We start from the raw sequence: 17,200 nt of genomic DNA on the forward strand, positions 1-17,200 counted from the left end.
TTCTTCGCCCTCCCACCCTGTCTCTAGGCTTCTTTTGCACTGGTAACCAGTTACTTGCCAAAGACCAACCACTTGCAACCCTGAAGCTAGAACAATGGGTGAGAAACCCCATCTTCAGTTTCGGGTGCACAGGTCAGTGAGGCAGCTCCTGTGTCACTAGTCCTATGTCTAATGGAAGCAGCTCAAGGGCAGGAAATGCCCCTTCTTTCAAAACAAAGACCTCTTTATAACTGAAAAAAACTTGAGGAGGCAAGAGTTAGTTCATTTGCTGCCACTGTGTATAATCATTTTGGGCTTCCTGATAACGAGGCCAGGTCTGACTGTGCCAGCACCCTGCGTTACAGGAGTCCAGAGCTAGGTGGCAGAGAATGTCTTGGAGATATGAAAAGATACACAGAAGACAGGTGCCATGGGCATTTACTGGGCTTTGCACAGCCAGTCAGCCAACAGCTGAAAAGACCAGAAGCTGAAAATCCCAGAAGCCACTTAGCAAGAGTCTCAGAAACTAAAGACATGCGACTTTGGGAACTCAAGATTTCTGAGACCTTTGAAATTTTCCCATGTGAATTACTTGCTACTCCCTGTCTGTTTTTTCGTAGTGATTATAAGTGAAACTTAAGATGAAAAGAGCCTGGGGCTTACTTTTAGCAAGGAAAGGAGGAGCTGGAGAAGGAGGGTTCTCCTCCATGGTGTCTCATATAGAAGAACCAAAGAAACAGAGATGCGGATGTGAGGCTTTAAAGCAGGAGAACAGGCTATAAGTTCAGGACGGGAGGAGGTGGTGGTGTAGGAGACAACTTTGGGGCATCTGCCCTGGTCATAACGATTCTACATCTAGAAATTGCCTCCCTGATCCATAGGGCCACAGAGGAGAGTTCCTAGCACCAAGTTTATACCTGATGATGCCCACTGCTGACTGGACCAGAGATGGACACTTGCTCTAAGTGAGCCAATCAGATTCCTTTCCCGAGAATTCATGTGTTGGAATTCAGGGAAAGCTGAGGGTGACTTCCTGTGGCTGTGAACACAGCAGCTGCTTAGGGTGGCCCTTTTCCCACTCTGGGACTAGAAGCAAGGAGCAAACCGGAGGGTCTGCAGCAGGGGGTGCACAAGGAAGTGGTTGAGCAGTGATGGGAACCAGGCTGCCCCGTGCAGCCCAGGGCTCCCCACAGCTTTCCTTTCCTATCCTAAGCTTGCCCTTGGGTTTCACGGGACTCCTCGTCCCCATAACCTTGTTATAAATCCCCCTTTTTGGTTTAAGCAAACTTTTGAGAGGACTGTTGTTGGGGGACAGGAAGAGGAGGATTGAGAGGTGTCCTTGGAGACCTCTGTGGCCTTACTGCAGAAAGCCGGTGCCACAGCTGCCCAAGTTGCCCTGGCATCATTCCACATTGTGGGGTACACAGAAGATAGGCCAGCAAGAGTTCAGTGGGTAGGAAGAGTGTGAGCTGCACACCAGAGAAAGATGTGCCAGAATCACCCGGGAGGGCAGGAGCAAGGTGAAGGCTATTCTCAGAAAACCCTTCCCAGTGAGGCCACTCATATCATGTACCAGACTTCACAACCAGAGGGATTTCGTACAGCAAGAGCAGACTCTGAGGTTAAATCCACTGGTTCAAGTCCACACTACGGTGTCCCCCGCCCCCCCGCCTCCCCCCACCCCACCACAGCATTCACTGTCAGCACTGCCCAGGGGTATTGCTGTTTCTTATCAGAAAGTCAAAGTCACTGTCACCTACTCATCTTGCTGGAAATGCTTATATTAGGATGAAACTAGGTTTAGTTCCTTGCTCCTCTACTTGACTCTAGAAATTACTTTTCTTTGCATCGTCTCAAGATGGTAATCCACAGTATTATCTAACAGTTAGTATTTACAGAACAAACCTTCTGTTGGTCTGAAGACAAATGATTATATTCACCTTCCAGGAATCTACACACACACACACACACACACACACACACACACACACACACACACACAATCAGTAAGTTCTGATATGTGCTATGGTTGTTAAAGTGATATTAAAAGTCCTCTTCCAAAATGCCTTCTTAAAGTGATCATTTGGATTAAAAACAAAAAAGCCTCCTGCCTTTGGGATCCAGAACAGTTCTAACTCAGAAGCACTTTGTGAATACCCTGAGTATATAACAGCCTGGAATTACCTAGTCTGCACTTAAGAGGAGGAACATGGGTTTTTTCCCTAGCTTTTCTTCCTTCAGTAAACACAGTGATCAAACAAATGAGAAGGTTTACCTTCCACTACTAGCTCAATAGCCTCTGTGCAGCAGGATGGAAAGACTGTAATCAATTGGAAGGTCCCATTACTTGGTCTCTCATTTTTGAAATCTCTGCTAGGAAAGTGTTGGCAATAGAGAGCTCGCCTGACAATGCAACTCCAGAACCCTCTCCACTGTCAATTTGGCTTCATCACATCAGTAAAGACCCTTTCAGCCAACAAAGACAGTGTGTGCTGTAGTGGAAAGAGCCAAGGCCCAGCACTGGGGAGACCCAGACTTGACTCCCCCTCTCCTGGTCACCACCTGTAACTCAGGGTAAGCAAGCCTCTCTTCTAAAGTGGGGATAATGATGGGACTGCTGAAATGATGGAACCAGCAGGCAATGGACGCTTTTCTCTTTCCAATTCTGCCAATACATGTGTGCACTGCGTGAGAAGGAGACACACATTCACAAGCCCAGGGACATCCAGGAAAGAAAGTCATCCTGACCACACAGAATTGCTTTGAGCATCAAAAGAGAGCATAGGTGAAGCCCTTTGTAAAAGGCAGACTGTGCAGTTAAAAGTTATCACTGTGTTGTACTACAAGCACTTAATAGGATTTTTAGCCACATCAATATGTGCTTTCCTTGTTGAAAACGCCAAAAGCTAGGGAAAAAATAATATTGTGGCAATCTTGTTTACTTTCTTTTAACTCTAGAAGTAAAACATACTTGAGGTAAATATTTAAATTGGCTTAAAAGGAAACCAAGTGAGGATGAAAAAGCCCCTCTGTCCCCCCACCAAGTGAACACTGCTCCCATCGTGTGGGCAGAGAAGCCTGTAGGAAAGCCACGCGTGTGCATGTTCATGCGTGTGTGTGTAGGGAACAGAAGGTCAGAAAGAGAATTTTTTTTGCGGTACACGGGCCTCTCACTGTTGTGGCCTCTCCCGTTGTGGAGCACAGGCTCCAGATGCACAGGATCAGCGGCCATGGCTCACGGGCCCAGCCGCTCCGTGGCATGTGGCATCTTCCCGGACCGGGGCACGAACCCGTGTCCCCTGCATCGGCAGGTGGACTGTCAACCACTGCGCCACCAGGGAAGCCCAGAAAGAGACCTTTTAACTGAGGTGCTAGTTAACATCACCACTGAGGGGCAGGCGCTCTGCCTCAGCTCCCCATGTGCGGATGCCCACAGGAAATGGCTCTGAGAACCTGTCCTAGGACTCTAGGTCTCTTGGGTACCCAGCAAGATCAAGGGTCAAAGAGAGCCCAGAGAGTAGGGGGTAAGGAGACTCGTGAACAGATTCTTTGGTGAGAGCTCCCCCCACACAGTGAGTCCCCATCACACCCTCTTGGGCAAGGAGTGAAGGGTGCCTCTACCACCTCGAGCCTGGTGGGGGTGTTTTCAGGGGGTACCACTCACAGAGCCTGGAAATGTGCACCTTGAAGCTGGGAAAGACTGGAGGGACAGGAGCCCAACTCTTGCTGGGGGAGGGAGGGTCTCACTGTCCCACTCTTGCCCCTGCCCGGCTGGGGAGGGACCAGCCGGCACTGCTAGAGTTTGCTGGGGTTGGGCCCACTTGTGGTCCACAGGGAGGGGACAGCGGACATGACTCATCTCAGCTTCTGTCCAACAAGGCCACCTGGAGAGACCTGAGGAAGTGCAGCACCGGCTGCCAAGGGCTGAGAAGGTATCTCAGGGAGCATGCATGAGAAAGACGGAGGACTAGAGATACATCCACATGGGTCCAGCAAGCTGCAGGGCAACTCCAAAGAGCCTTCAAAGGGCCCACAAAGAGCAATATTCCACTTTAACCGTGCGTCAAACGCAACACTCCCAAAGCCTCCTACCGAGCAGGAACAGTCTCCTCACCTGCCCTCCCGCCACCCCCTGCGACAGCAGTAACGGTGGATGGAGGCCTGTCCCTCACCCTCAGCAGCCTTCCAGCCCAAGGCAGGCCCAGGCGAGTGTCTCCTAGGCCACAGTGGGGCCAACCCTGGCTGCTACAGATGACCGCATTCAGGTTAGTGGCCAGTGGAATTTAAACGGGCTCCTAATTTACTTGATAACAAGAGTATCCTGGGCTTTCTTCTCTTCTGGCCCAGGAAACCATCTTGCCCTTAGCCATGGAGTAAGGAAAGCATCCTTATCCTCTCCCTGGATTCTTTCCTAAAGTCAAGCTTTTGCTCAAAATTGAGGAGAGAACTGCCCTGTTCCTTCCCACTCATCACGGTGGGGCCGGGCACTCAGAGCCCATCCTGTGCAACAAGCCTCGGGGCGGCAGCCACTCTATCTAGGCGGGAGATGTTTTCTGCCAGGAAAATCCACAAACGAATGGGTTCCTGCTCTCTGAGCAGTGAAGTAAGGGAGCTAAAGTGTCAAAAACACATAGTCCCAGACAGGGTGCGCTCATTCTCCCAGATATTCTGAAGGCCTGCACGGTGCAAGATGCCAAAAGATCCCCACAAAGTGTAAGAGTCTGTGGCCTCAGGACCCCCCAGCCTGGGGGCGGGGAGCCGAAACGCAGACAGACTTGACTCTACCACAAGCCAGGAGCTGCGAGGTCTCCAGGGCAGGGGGACTGGGGGCTGCAGGGTGGGGGAGTAGTCAAGGAAGATCCTTTCCGTCCCCTCAGAGGTAGCGGCACTTGAGACACACGGAGGAAAGATCCAGAGCTGGGGCAGGTGGGGATGACAGAGTGGAGTATCTGGCGGGGAGGACACAGCTAAAGTAAAAGGATAAAAATGACATTAAGGAAAAATGCATAACTATTGTCAGACTAATCTTCCTAAAACCAGCACCCTGATTCAGCATTAAGTGTGTGAGTGCCACAGATGCTGTCCCAGGAGACGGGGTGCAGACGCAGGCTGTTCAAGGTCACTGTCATCTGGCGCATGTCCACCTTTCAGGTCTCTCCTCCCAGCACCGCCTGAGACAAGCCTGCTCCATCCAGACCAGGGAGCGCTCCAGTCACGCCCACACCGAGCAGCATGCCGCCTCTCGGCTTTGCTGCGGCCGTGCCCTCAGCCTGGACTCCCTCCACACCAACCCCACCCTGCCTCCACACGTGGAGACCACATCTTTCTCTCAGAGCCAGCTCAGAAGCCTTCTCCTCTAGAAAGCTTCCCTGAACACCTCTCCATCCCCTGCATACTTCTAGGTGGACAACTCCTAAGGTCCAGACAAAGGAGCCTTGCAGCCGGCTCATCTTCACCCCGCGCTGAACAGACAGGCGTGGAGGTGCGGCCCTTTCTCACATGTCTCCGGCCCTCACAAGGCCCAGCACAGGGCAGAGCTCAGCTCCTGGGAGACACATCTCAGCACCAGCACTGCACCTCCAACACCGCGGAGAAATGCTTCACTGCAAAAGCCACCCACAGGTTAGCCTCAGTCCCCTCCCAGGAGAACTGCACCAGTCACTGGAAAAGCAAAACATGCACCTTTAAGTAAACAGTGCCTACAGCAACTGTAAAGTGCCTTTCTTCCATTTCCTTCTTGAATCTTGAACTTTCTTTATGTGAGGTGACCAAAGAAAGGCGGAATTGCTACAGAAAGGATTGTTTTTAAAGCATGGTTGGGTTTGGGGCCAGAATTCTGGAGCGCCAGAGGACCCTGTGCCCTTGGAGGCTGGTCCCAAATCCCCGGCACTTTCTATAACGGGGCGTGGCTATTCTTTCCCCACCCTGGTTGGAGACTAAGGGCTCATGATGGCCCTGCTTCACTTCGTCACGGAGCATGTGAGGGTGTCCACAGCGTGTGGTGGTGAGGGCACGAGATGAGTGTGTGTGTCACTGTGAGAAGTGAGCGTGTCATGTGACAGCTGTACATGTGAGGGGTGTGTGTTGTGAGGGTAGGTGAGGGTGTGTGCAGACAAAGCATTCTATCACGGGAGTGGCTCTAGGCCCTTCCCCAGGCATCTGAAATAAGGTACCCATTCTCATCCATAGAGCCCCCCAATTCCCAGTCCAAAGGGCAACAGAGCTAGGACATGTTCTTAGTAACAGCAGAAGGCAGTAACTGAGCCCTAGGGCCCTGATGCTGAGAGGGAGACTCAGAGGAGTGCAGGCACCTGTCCTAGGCCCCATCAGGAATAAGCAGCAGAACTGGACCCAGGAGCCAAGGGGGTGCGAATTCAGGCCTGTGTCTTCCCATGCCACCATCCCTGCCTCCACGGGCTTGGAAGTTGACTGACCCAAGGAACAGCCAAGGCAACTGGGGACTGTGGAGCCCAAAGTCCACAGAGGTGGTTCCATTACCTCAGCCCTTCCCATATGCCCTGCGTGCCTTTTAATTTCATTTGATCCTATGTTCTTGCGGAAAACACAGACTATCATAACTGAAAATGGTTTTCGAAGATTACCATGAGGTCCATTTCCCTTGTCCACTAAGAGCCAAGAAGGTCTGTGGGAGGAACATTTGCATCCATGACGAACACCCTACATATTATCTAGGATCATGTATACGTGGCGGGACTGACGGCAGGAAGCTGAAGTGTGGAGTGTGGGTGTTCCTTTACCAGCTGTTAATGAGAGACCTGCCCAAGTTGGTCTTTAAAGATTTTTGTTTCCTACAACTGCACTAATACAAATTATATTAAAAAGCCAAATGAGCCCTTTAACAAATGAAAAAGAGATGAGGGTTTAGGATAATGAGAATATTATAGCAAAGCTCCTACTGTGTCTGCTTGTAATGGGAGCCCTGCAGCTAGACCTGCATGTGATGCTGTAAGAAAGCCCCTCAGAGTTGTGACGAATGCAACCAGCCCTAATATGTCATAATGGAAATGCATATTCCAATGCAACACAGTCTCCTTAATGAGGAAAACAGGAGGGGCTGCATGGTAGTTTTATTTATAATCCTCTAAATCTAGGTAAATTGCATGCATTTGAAATTTATATACAAATTATGTCACCAAGAACTACCAAACCGAGTCTGTTTAATAGGTCTGGGTAAAGAGACCAGCGGACAGAGAAGGTCAAGGCGTGGCTAAGCACTGGGCAAAGACCGTGGGAGGGGAGTTCTTTTTCATGTGGGGCACAGTCCCTTAAAGCTTCTAGAATCACTTCTAAAATCACTCCCTATTCCTGAGATCTTTTGTTAAGATGTTTAATTAAAACAGAGAAACGAGTTGAGGGGGAATGTGACTCCTATGCTTCTAGGAGGAATGGTGAAAGGTCTCTGATTTCCCAGACTTCTGTGATGATTTCTGAATAGTCATAGTTAGGTTTGTTATTGCTAAACTGAACTTTGGGTGGAAACGGTTCCCTGTTCACTTGCAGTGTTTGTTTCCTGAGGAGAAACACTGGTTTTCTGAAACAAGTCAAAGTGATACAGGATTTTCCTTTGTTAAGGATTTTCCTTTGTTAATATCAAAGTCTTTGGCCTGGGGGTGGGGGGAGAACTTGTTCCCGCTCTCTCTCTCTCAGCAAAGCATATTTCCTTCTCTCTCTAATTGGATTTTCTAAAAGGATCCGTTTCCCCTCCTCTATTCCAGATGCTTGCAGTACAGTACTGTACAAAAAGCCACTGGCTGGTGGTGTTCTTGTCTTTTTCTGCCACATTAACCCGGTAGGGGGTTTAACAGCTCGAGACTTTGAAAAGCTGTTGTCAAGTCGTGAAAGCCCCCAAATGCAACTTAAATGGTTATTAGCTGGTGGGAAACGTCTCCTGCATTCTAATACCTCCATTTAAATAACAATAATAAATAAATAATAACAATAAGAGTAAACTCCATGCCTTCGCAGCCATGATTATACCCTACCACCCACAGTCCATGGCTAATTCACAAAGGGCCTGGGGGTGAGGGTGCAGCTTTGGCTGGCTGGACGCTCCTGATTTTGCAGCCAGCCAGCAGGGGTCGCCCAAGCCATTTAACAGCTAACTCAAGCTTCCATGACACCGTGGATAATTCCTTTAAACAATCCAAAGCATAGACAAAAGAGCCAAGGGGGTTCCTTGCTCTATTAAAAGCCCTGAAACACATGTATTTGCCAAATGGAAAGGTGCAGAATTAATTGGAAAAGAGATGAAATTTGTATTCCTTAGCAACCTTGGGGGTTTTGTAATTAATAAATATCTGTAAAGCCTTTGACAAATATGAAGTACCATATATGAGCTAAACAAAACAAGCTTTTGTGAGCATCAGAATATACCTGTGGTACATTCCATATTAGATCAAAAGACACAAAAGTTAAGAATAAGAGAAATGATAACAGTGCCATATAGTGACCCTTTATCACGTGCCAGGTATTTTCCCTATGTTATTGCTTTCGTCATGATGATCTATCAAGGAAGATATTATTATTATGGCCATTTCATAGGCTTTTGTCAAAAGCCCCTGAAAGCTCTGTGAGATTCGGTCACTTGCCCCAGGAAGTCCAGCCAGTAAGTAGAAGAGCCCAGATTCAAACTGGGCTTTACATCCAACTCTTCCCAACTCCCAAACTGGTGTTCTTTCTACAGCCCTCTTGTATAGCCACCATAACAAAATGTATGAATTCCTCATGCCAGGAATTCTCTAAAGGAAAACCTATCACAGAAAAAGAAAAAAAGGACCAGCCATTTTTGGAATTAATGAAGTACAAACTGTATAAGTAATATGAAAAAAAAAAAAGAACTGAGTTGGCTATGGGGCTTCTAAAATAAGGTCTCGAGTGGTTTTATTTCATTATGTATATTCAATACTCTATAAACTGTCTACAGATGTGAAAATTATAGTAAATATGTTCTGCAGTCTTAATTGCTAAACGATTACAAAGTAACTAAACAAGAGGTGGCATGCTGCCCTGTGGTTTTATTCTTCTCTTTCCGGAGAGCAGCGAAATCATAAAGTCTTCTCTGGCACAACAGGTTTCTATGGTTACACGAGACGTAAATATATTATATGTCCTGTGCGACGTGAAAGGACCAGGCAGGCACGCTGTGTGTGCGGCAGACCCCCAGAGGGAGAGCACTCATGTAGATGGCACTCCACAGCTAGTTAAATATTTGTTTCCAGGTTTACAACAGGGTAGGAGCAGGAGTAAAAGCTTGTGGTGCTAGAGAGACTATCTACAGAGCTTGGTGGATGTATAGGCATGTTGGTCACAAAGAAACGCAAAGAATGAAACGGCTTCTGCTGTGTCAGGCATGAGAACCAGGCCTTAGTGAGCCGTGGGAGGCAGAGGCTTTGTCCACCGCCCCTCTGGATGAGGGTAGCCTATCTTCTCCCATGGGGCATCTGCGCAGAATCTACATGGATCCAAATTATTCTGCTGGTGGTCTGCTTTTCTTCTTTTTTTTTTAACTTAAAGAAGCATAACTCGATAGTGGTTAGCCGATAGTGCTGAGAAACCAAATAAGAAAAGTCGTTTCCATTCAAGATAGGATAGGGTTGAGAACTGCCACCTCTGAATCCAGGATTTACTACGTGTATCATGAAAAGTGACGAACTGCAATAATCTCCATCACTAAGACTGAGGGTGGAATACTGGAAACTCCAAATTCAAAGACCGAGGATAATAACAGCTTAGATTTCTCCAGAGCTATTTTTATTGCATAAATTGTGAAGCAATGCTAAATGGAGAAATGCTGTTGCCCACTGAGCAGAATCCCTAAGACCGTGAACTATAGTCTCTCCCTGCTTAACCCTGAAGTGTTTCACAGATCACCTGCTCTCGACTGTACATACTCCAAGGGGCCCTGGAATCCAGGAAAGCAGTTACTGCGGTAGCTACGTTTCTTTTTTATTTTTTAGTGATGAGAAAAGAAAAGGAAGGATAGGCAAAAAAATCCCTAGGACAAAAAGAGGCAAGCTCTTCTGGAGAGACAGTTTTTACCTGAAGAAAGTCCTCATTGGTACCTTTTGGAGAAAAAAGTAATGCCTCTTGGTGGACAGTTTTGCTTTTAAGGTTTTTAGAATACATTAAACAATTCTTTTAAATGTAAATATAATCTGATGCTTGTTAGCCAGAGGAAGGCTTATAGAAACCCCAGTTAAAGGGGGTGATCTGAGTTAGGAAAATAGCATATGGACCCCTTTAGGAGAAGAAGGGGGCACATATGCTGGGTATCTGGCCCTCCCAGAGAGAAAGTAAGGAGGCTAGTTTCCTCAGCTGTCTTCCAGGATCCAGAAACGTGGCAAAGGCAGGAATGGAGAAGGAATGATGAGATGGACCAAAGTGAAGGCTCTGGTGATCCCAGGATGGGCCCACACGCAGCAGAGCACTTGCTGAAACAAGGCCTCCTAATGAGTAGCTTGGATTGATTTGAAGACAAGGAAACATCAGGCTGAGGCTGTGTTAAAGGTCCCTCCTGGGTTTCGGGCCATTTCAGCTGGCTTCCATCTACACCAAACACAATGCAAAACCAATACTTCCAGGCTGAAATATAGGGTTCCAAATGGGTTATTCGGATTTCATTTAAAAATCAGGGTTTGAGCCTGTCTTTGGCCCAAATAAAAGGAGGAGGAGGTCAGAACCAAATCAAGGATGCAATAAGGCTGTTACAAAGGACAGAGCGGAGAGGGTAATGGCTTCCAACCAGTCCACTAGCCGCCTTGACCCTTTTAAGTCATGGGATAATCCTGGTGAGCAGCCGGCACCCCATTGTGGGCTCCCCTCCAGCACACATCTGCTGCCATCACCAATTCCCAGCTCATGTCACTCTACATCCTTGGAATGTTCCTCCCTCCCCACCGATAAACTCTGCTTAATATTTACCTCCTCCATGAAGGCACTCCCACTGACTAATCCCAATTGGCTTTAGACCCTTTCATCTAAATTTAGTATTCAAGGGTTTGATTACATAAAATCTAAGATCACTTGCAGCTCTAAAATGTTATCCATAGTTTAACAGAATAGCTGAAAAAACAGCCATAGTGCTCTTTTACCATAGTAAAGAGAGGGTCCCTGTCTTTGAGTCCAGTGGGGTTTCTGGAGTGCTATCCTGCAGCAGATCTGGGCTGGGCTCATACAATTGCATCAGTGTGTTTGGAGACGTTCAGCAAGTCTGACGGTGCGTAAAAGCAATGATAAATCAATGTGCTTACCAGACAGTGCTGAGTTAAAAGAGCAGTGAAAAAAAGGTAATGTCTATTCTTTCATACATTCAACAAACATTTGCTGAGCCCCTTCCATGTGGAGACAAAATAGGGAGTAATACAGACACTGTCCCTGCCTTTCTAGTCAGGGAGAGACACATAAGTGACTACACAACAACAGTCCTGGGTAACAACTGCACAGAGGGACACTCAAAACTACACTCTGAGTCCTCAAAAAGCTATGGAATGATTAGTGAAGAGATAAGATAGATATACAGAGAGCAACTCTACATGTGTGAGACAAAATGGGATTGAAAGAAATGGTCTGCAAGTGCCAGTGGTCTTCGGAAAACAGGAAAAAGAGGCATGGTGCTGTAGACTTAGAGAAAGTAAGCCCCTTGAAGGACACTGAGGATTTAGATGAGAGGAAAGAAAAGCAAAGGATGATAGACCTTTGTTGCGTGTCTACCATAGATTAGGGGCTGTGCTAGGAACTTCCTGGACACTCTCATTTTAAGGCTCACAACAACTCTGTGAAGTAGAGATCATAACCCCCATTTTACAGATGTGAAAAGTGAGTCTAAAGAATGTTAAACAACTTGTCTAAAATGGCATAGTTAGTAAGCAGTGAGACCAAGATTTGACTAAGTTTAATGCTTTTCCATCTACCCATCCACCCTCTCTCCCTCTTTCCCCATCATCACCATTTACCCATGCAAATCCTGCCTATCCAACACCCGTCTGTCACTTATCCCGTCATCCCTAGACCCCACTCACATTCCTTTTCCCATTGGCAACTGTTCTAATGTGTTTGTTGTATATCATTTTGCCTGAATTTCTTCCCCCAAATCTGGATGTAGGTATTTTAATCATGTTAATAATATTGTATTATATACTTCCTCCTCTTTCTCATTTTTCCACTCTATTTTTAAGATCCATATGTCCATGCTTCACTTCTACATTTTCCCAAAATTTCATTATGAAAGAATTAAACATATAGAAAAGTTGAAAGAATTTTATAGTGAATACCCAAATACTTACTGCCTAGATGATTCTATCATTAACATTTTAGTAAAATTTCTTGATCACATATCTATTCAATGATTTTTCTCTCTTTCCATTCATCAATTCATTTTGTATTTCGGATGCAATTCAAAATAAATTTACAGACTTCAATTAAAGTTCCCCTCAATACTTCAGAAGGCATATTATTAGCTAGAGTACAATTATTTGTTTACAGTTTTTAATGTGAAATTTATATATAGTAAAGGAATAAAAACAATTACATGAAATGAACTACACAGATCTTCATTATGGATTCAGTGAGTTCTGACAAAGGCATGCACTTGTGTTCAAAAACCCGATCAAGATACAGAACACTACTTTCACCCTAGAAATTTCCTTCATGATTCTTCCTAGTCAATCTTTGCCCTCCCCACCCCAGAGGCAGCTGCTGTTCTGATTTTTTTCCACCATAGGTTAATTAAACCTGTTCTACAACTTCATATAAATAGAATAATATATATACTCGAGATATATATATATATACTCTTCTGTATAAGGCTCCTTTCACTTAGAGTATTTCTGATATTCATCCATGCTGTTATTTGTACTTGCAGTTTGTTACTTTTTATTGCTGGGTACCATTCCATTGTATGACTACAGCACAGTTTGCTTAATCGTTCTCCTATTGACAGACACTGAAACTGTTTCTAGTTTGGAGATATTATAAATAAAGCTGCTGATAATATTCACGAAGAATTCTCTTTGTGAACATATCTCTTCATTTCTCTTGGGTAAATATCTAGGAGTGAAATTGCTGGCTCATAGGGTAGGTATATGTTTAGTTTCGTAAAAACTGTTAGAACTTTTTCCAGAGTGATTATATAGTTATAGTAGCTCCAATAATACATGAGTGTTCCTGTTGCTCTATATCCTCACCAACATTTGTGTTGTCAGTCTTTTAAATTTTATCCATTTTGGTGGGAATGTAGTGGTATCTTCTTGTGATTTAAACTACACTTCCTCAAAAACTAATGATGTTTAAAAAAATTTTTTTTGATGTGCACACTGCCATTCATATAACTTTTTGTGTGTAAAATTGTAGGGTTTTTCTTAAGTATTTAATAGAATTAATCAGTGAAACCATCCAAGCTTTAAGTGAGTTTGTTGTCGTTACACGGTTTTTTATTGAATTAAATTTCACTAATAGATGTAGGTCTATTCATATTTTGTTTCACCTACTGTTGGTTTTCATAAAATGCATTTTTCAATGAATTCTTCCATTTCATCTTAGTTGCAGAATTAATTGATATGAAGTTGTTCCTAATCTTCTTTTATCCTTTTACTGTCCATAAGATCTGCAGCAACAATGCTTCTTTCAGCTCTTACATCCATAATCCATGTTCTCTCTCTTCTTGGCCAGTCTCACCAGAGGTTTCTGCACTGTTTGCTCTTCTCAAAGAAGCAAGTTTTAGTTTTGTGAACCTTTCTATATCATTTTTATGCTTTCTGCTTTCACTGATTCTGCTTTTATCCTTGTTATTTCCTTCTTTCTACTGTGCTCTTCTTTTTCTAGCTTCTTTAGGTGTAAACATAGGTCACTGATTTTACATTTCTCTTTTTCTAATATAAGCATTTAAAGCTATAAATTTCCCTCCATGTATGTTTAGCTACATATTGTAAATTTTGATATATTTATTTTCATTATTATTTATTAGAAATATTTTAAAATTTCCTTTTTGTTTTCTTCTCTGACCTATAAATTATTCAGAAATATGTTTAATTTCCAAATATCTGAGGTCAGAACACATACTCTATATAATATTTCAATCATCTTTTAATTTGCTGAGATTTGTTTTATGGTCTACCTCGTTGAATGTGCCATAGGCACTTGAAAAGAATATGTATAGGCAGACCTTGGAGATATTGCAGGTTCAGTTCCAGACCACCGCAATAAAGCAAATATCTCAATAAAGTGACTCACATAAATGTTTTGGTTTCCCAGTGCATATAAAAGTTATGTTTACACTACACTGTAGTCTATTAAGTGTGCAATAGCATTATATCTAAACAATGTCCATACCTTAGTTAAAAAATACTTTATTGCTAAAAAATACCAACCATTGTCTGAGCCTTCAGTGAGTGGTAATCTTTTTGCTGGTGGAGGGTCTTGCCTCGACATTGATGGCTGCTGACTGATCAGGGTGGTGGTTATTGAAAGTTGGGATGGCCGTGGCAACTACTTAAAATAAGACAATGCTTCAAAACAATTATAATAGTGACATCAAAGATCACTGATCACAGATTACCACAACAAACAGTAATGAAAAAGTGTGAAATATTGCTGAGAATTACCAAAATGTGACATAGAGACACAAAAGTGAGCAAATGCTGTTGGAAAAATGATGCCAATAGACGTGCTCAACGCAGGGTTGCCACAAACCTTCAGTTTGTAAAAAATGCGATATCTGTGAAGTGCAATAAAGCAAAATGCAATAAAATAAGGCATGCCTATATTCTTCAGTTTGGGGATGTAGTGTTCTCCACATATAATTAAGTCAAGATGATTGGTGTTTTTGTATCACCTATGGTTTTTTTGGTTTTTGTTTTTTTCTAATTGTTCTAGCAATAAAAAGGGGTGTTAAAATTGCCAAATACAATTGCAGAAATGTCTGTTTCTCCCTTTAATTCTGTTAAATTTTGCTTCATGTAATTTGAAACTTTGTCATTATGATTACATTTATGATTTTTATGTGTTTTGGGTCAATTGATTCTTTTTTTTTTTTCTTTTTTTTTTCTTCAATTGATTCTTTTATAATTAAGAAATATCCCTCTTTATCTTTGGTCCTACTCTGTCCTGAAGTCTATTTTACCTGACTGAAGGCACTTCATCCTTCTTTACGCTTACTTTTTGCATGGTATATCTTTTTCCATGCATTTACTTTCAATCTATTTATAAATAGCAGATATTTCAGTTCTGCTTTTTTAAAAAGCTATTTGACAATGTCTGTCCTTTAATTGGCGCATTTAATTCCTTAATATTTAATGAAAGTACTAATATGTTGGATTTAAACCTAGCATTTTATTATTTTCTGTTTGTTCCCTGTGGGTTTTTTTCTGCCTTTCCTCCTTTCCTACCTCCTTTAGGATTACCTGAATGTTTTCTAGAATTCCATTTTAATCTATATTGGCTTTTTACTCTGACATCATTTGTCATGTACAGTGGTTGTGTGGGGATTAGAACATGTATCCTTAACTTTTCAAAGTATCACACAACTGGTCCATTGAACACCATCTCCCACTTTCACTGTATAATTGTGATATGTATAGCAGCTATAGTCATTATGCACACCATAGGACAATATGATTTTTTTGTTTATTTTATATAGTCTTATGCACTTTTTTAAAAATAAGGGAAAACTAGGTCTTGTTTTTACCCATTTATTTTCCATTTTTGACGTTCTTCTTTCTTCCTGAAGATTCAAGTTTCCACCCAACACTAATCTTTCAACTGGAAGAGCTTCTTTTAGTACTTCCTATAGTACAGGTCTTCTGATTATCAATATTCAACTTTAAAAAAAAATCTGAAAACATATTTATTTTGCCTTAATTCTTGAAATATTTCTTTTGCTGTTCCTAAGATTCTGGATCAATGATTTCTTCCTTCAGCATTTTAAAGATGTCATTCCAATGTCTTCTGCCCTCCATCCTTTTGGATGAGAAATCCACATCACTCAAATCACTGTTCCCTTCCATGCAGTGTGTTGACTTGCTCGAGCTACTTTCAGAATTTTCTCTATCTTATTTACAAAAGTAAATATCTTATTTATTTTGCTTGGGGTTCTCTGAGATTCTTGAATTTTTAAATGTATGTCTTTCACCAAATTTGGGAATGTTTTTCTTCAAATATTTTTTCTACCTCATTCTCTCTCTCTCCTTTTTTTCTTGGACCCTAATTACAGGCATGTTAGATCTTTTGGTATTATTCCACAGATCTGTGAGGCTCTATTCTTTTTTTTCTCCAATCTATTTTATCTCTCTTTTCTTAGGATTAGATACTTTCTATTGATCTATCTCCAAGTTCAATCTTTCCTTTGTCAACTCCAATCTGTTAAGCCCATCCAGTGAGTTTTAAAGTTTAGATATTATATTTTTCAGTTTTAGAATTTCCATTGTATTCTTTTAAAAAGTTTCTCACTCTGCTAAATTATATTTCTATATTTTGTTTTATATATTTTGCTTTATATGTATATTTGAAATATACTCGATAATATATTTTTATATATTTTATATACTTAAATATAATATTATTCTTATATTTTCATTCACTGTAAGCATAGTTTATTTAACATTATAAATGCTTTGAAAACTTTGCTAATTCCAACATCTGAGTCAGCTCAGGGTTGACATCAGTTGACTCTCTTTTCTCTTAAAACTGAGTTATATTTTCCTGGTTCTTTGTATGTCAAAATTGTTTTCAGTGTATCCAGGGTATTGTGAAAGCTATGTTGTGAATTCTGTTACATTCCTCTAAAGAGTGTTGATTTTATTTTTTTTAAAGCAGGCAATTCACTTGATTGGATTCAAATTAAAAATTCTGTCTCCTGAGTGGCAGTTCAAATCTCAGTTCAGTTCTTCTATCTTTAGACAAAATCTGTCCTGTGCATTTGCAGTTCAGGGGTCAGCCAGAGATGGGGCAGAGTTTATACACAGGCTGTAGTTGCCCTGGGTACTGCCATCCAGTTCTTCAGACCAGAAGGGTGTCATGTTTTACTGGAGTTCTAAATGCCAAATGTGGCTGCTGACTGTGGTGTGACCTTATGCTAAAAGCCATACACATGGGCCTCTGTGCCATCCCTTTCTTCCAAGTTATGACTCCTCTCCAGAATCCGTATGCCTCTGTTCACTCTCAGTACCTTCAGGTACTTGGTATTTTTCTTCCCCACAATTTTGGTTGC

The 17,200-nt window shown here is 42.9% G+C and overlaps 1 protein-coding gene across 3 annotated transcripts in view; it reads right to left on the bottom strand.

Annotated features, from left to right (window-relative positions):
- Nucleotides 1–17,200, bottom strand: part of TTC28 (tetratricopeptide repeat domain 28) — a 661,711-nt gene that overhangs the window by 53,837 nt on the left and 590,674 nt on the right. The gene's annotated exons all lie outside the window — the stretch shown is intronic.

Source organism: Delphinus delphis, chromosome 13 (assembly GCF_949987515.2).
Source record: "Delphinus delphis chromosome 13, mDelDel1.2, whole genome shotgun sequence".
Classification (NCBI taxonomy): Eukaryota; Metazoa; Chordata; class Mammalia; order Artiodactyla; family Delphinidae; genus Delphinus; species Delphinus delphis.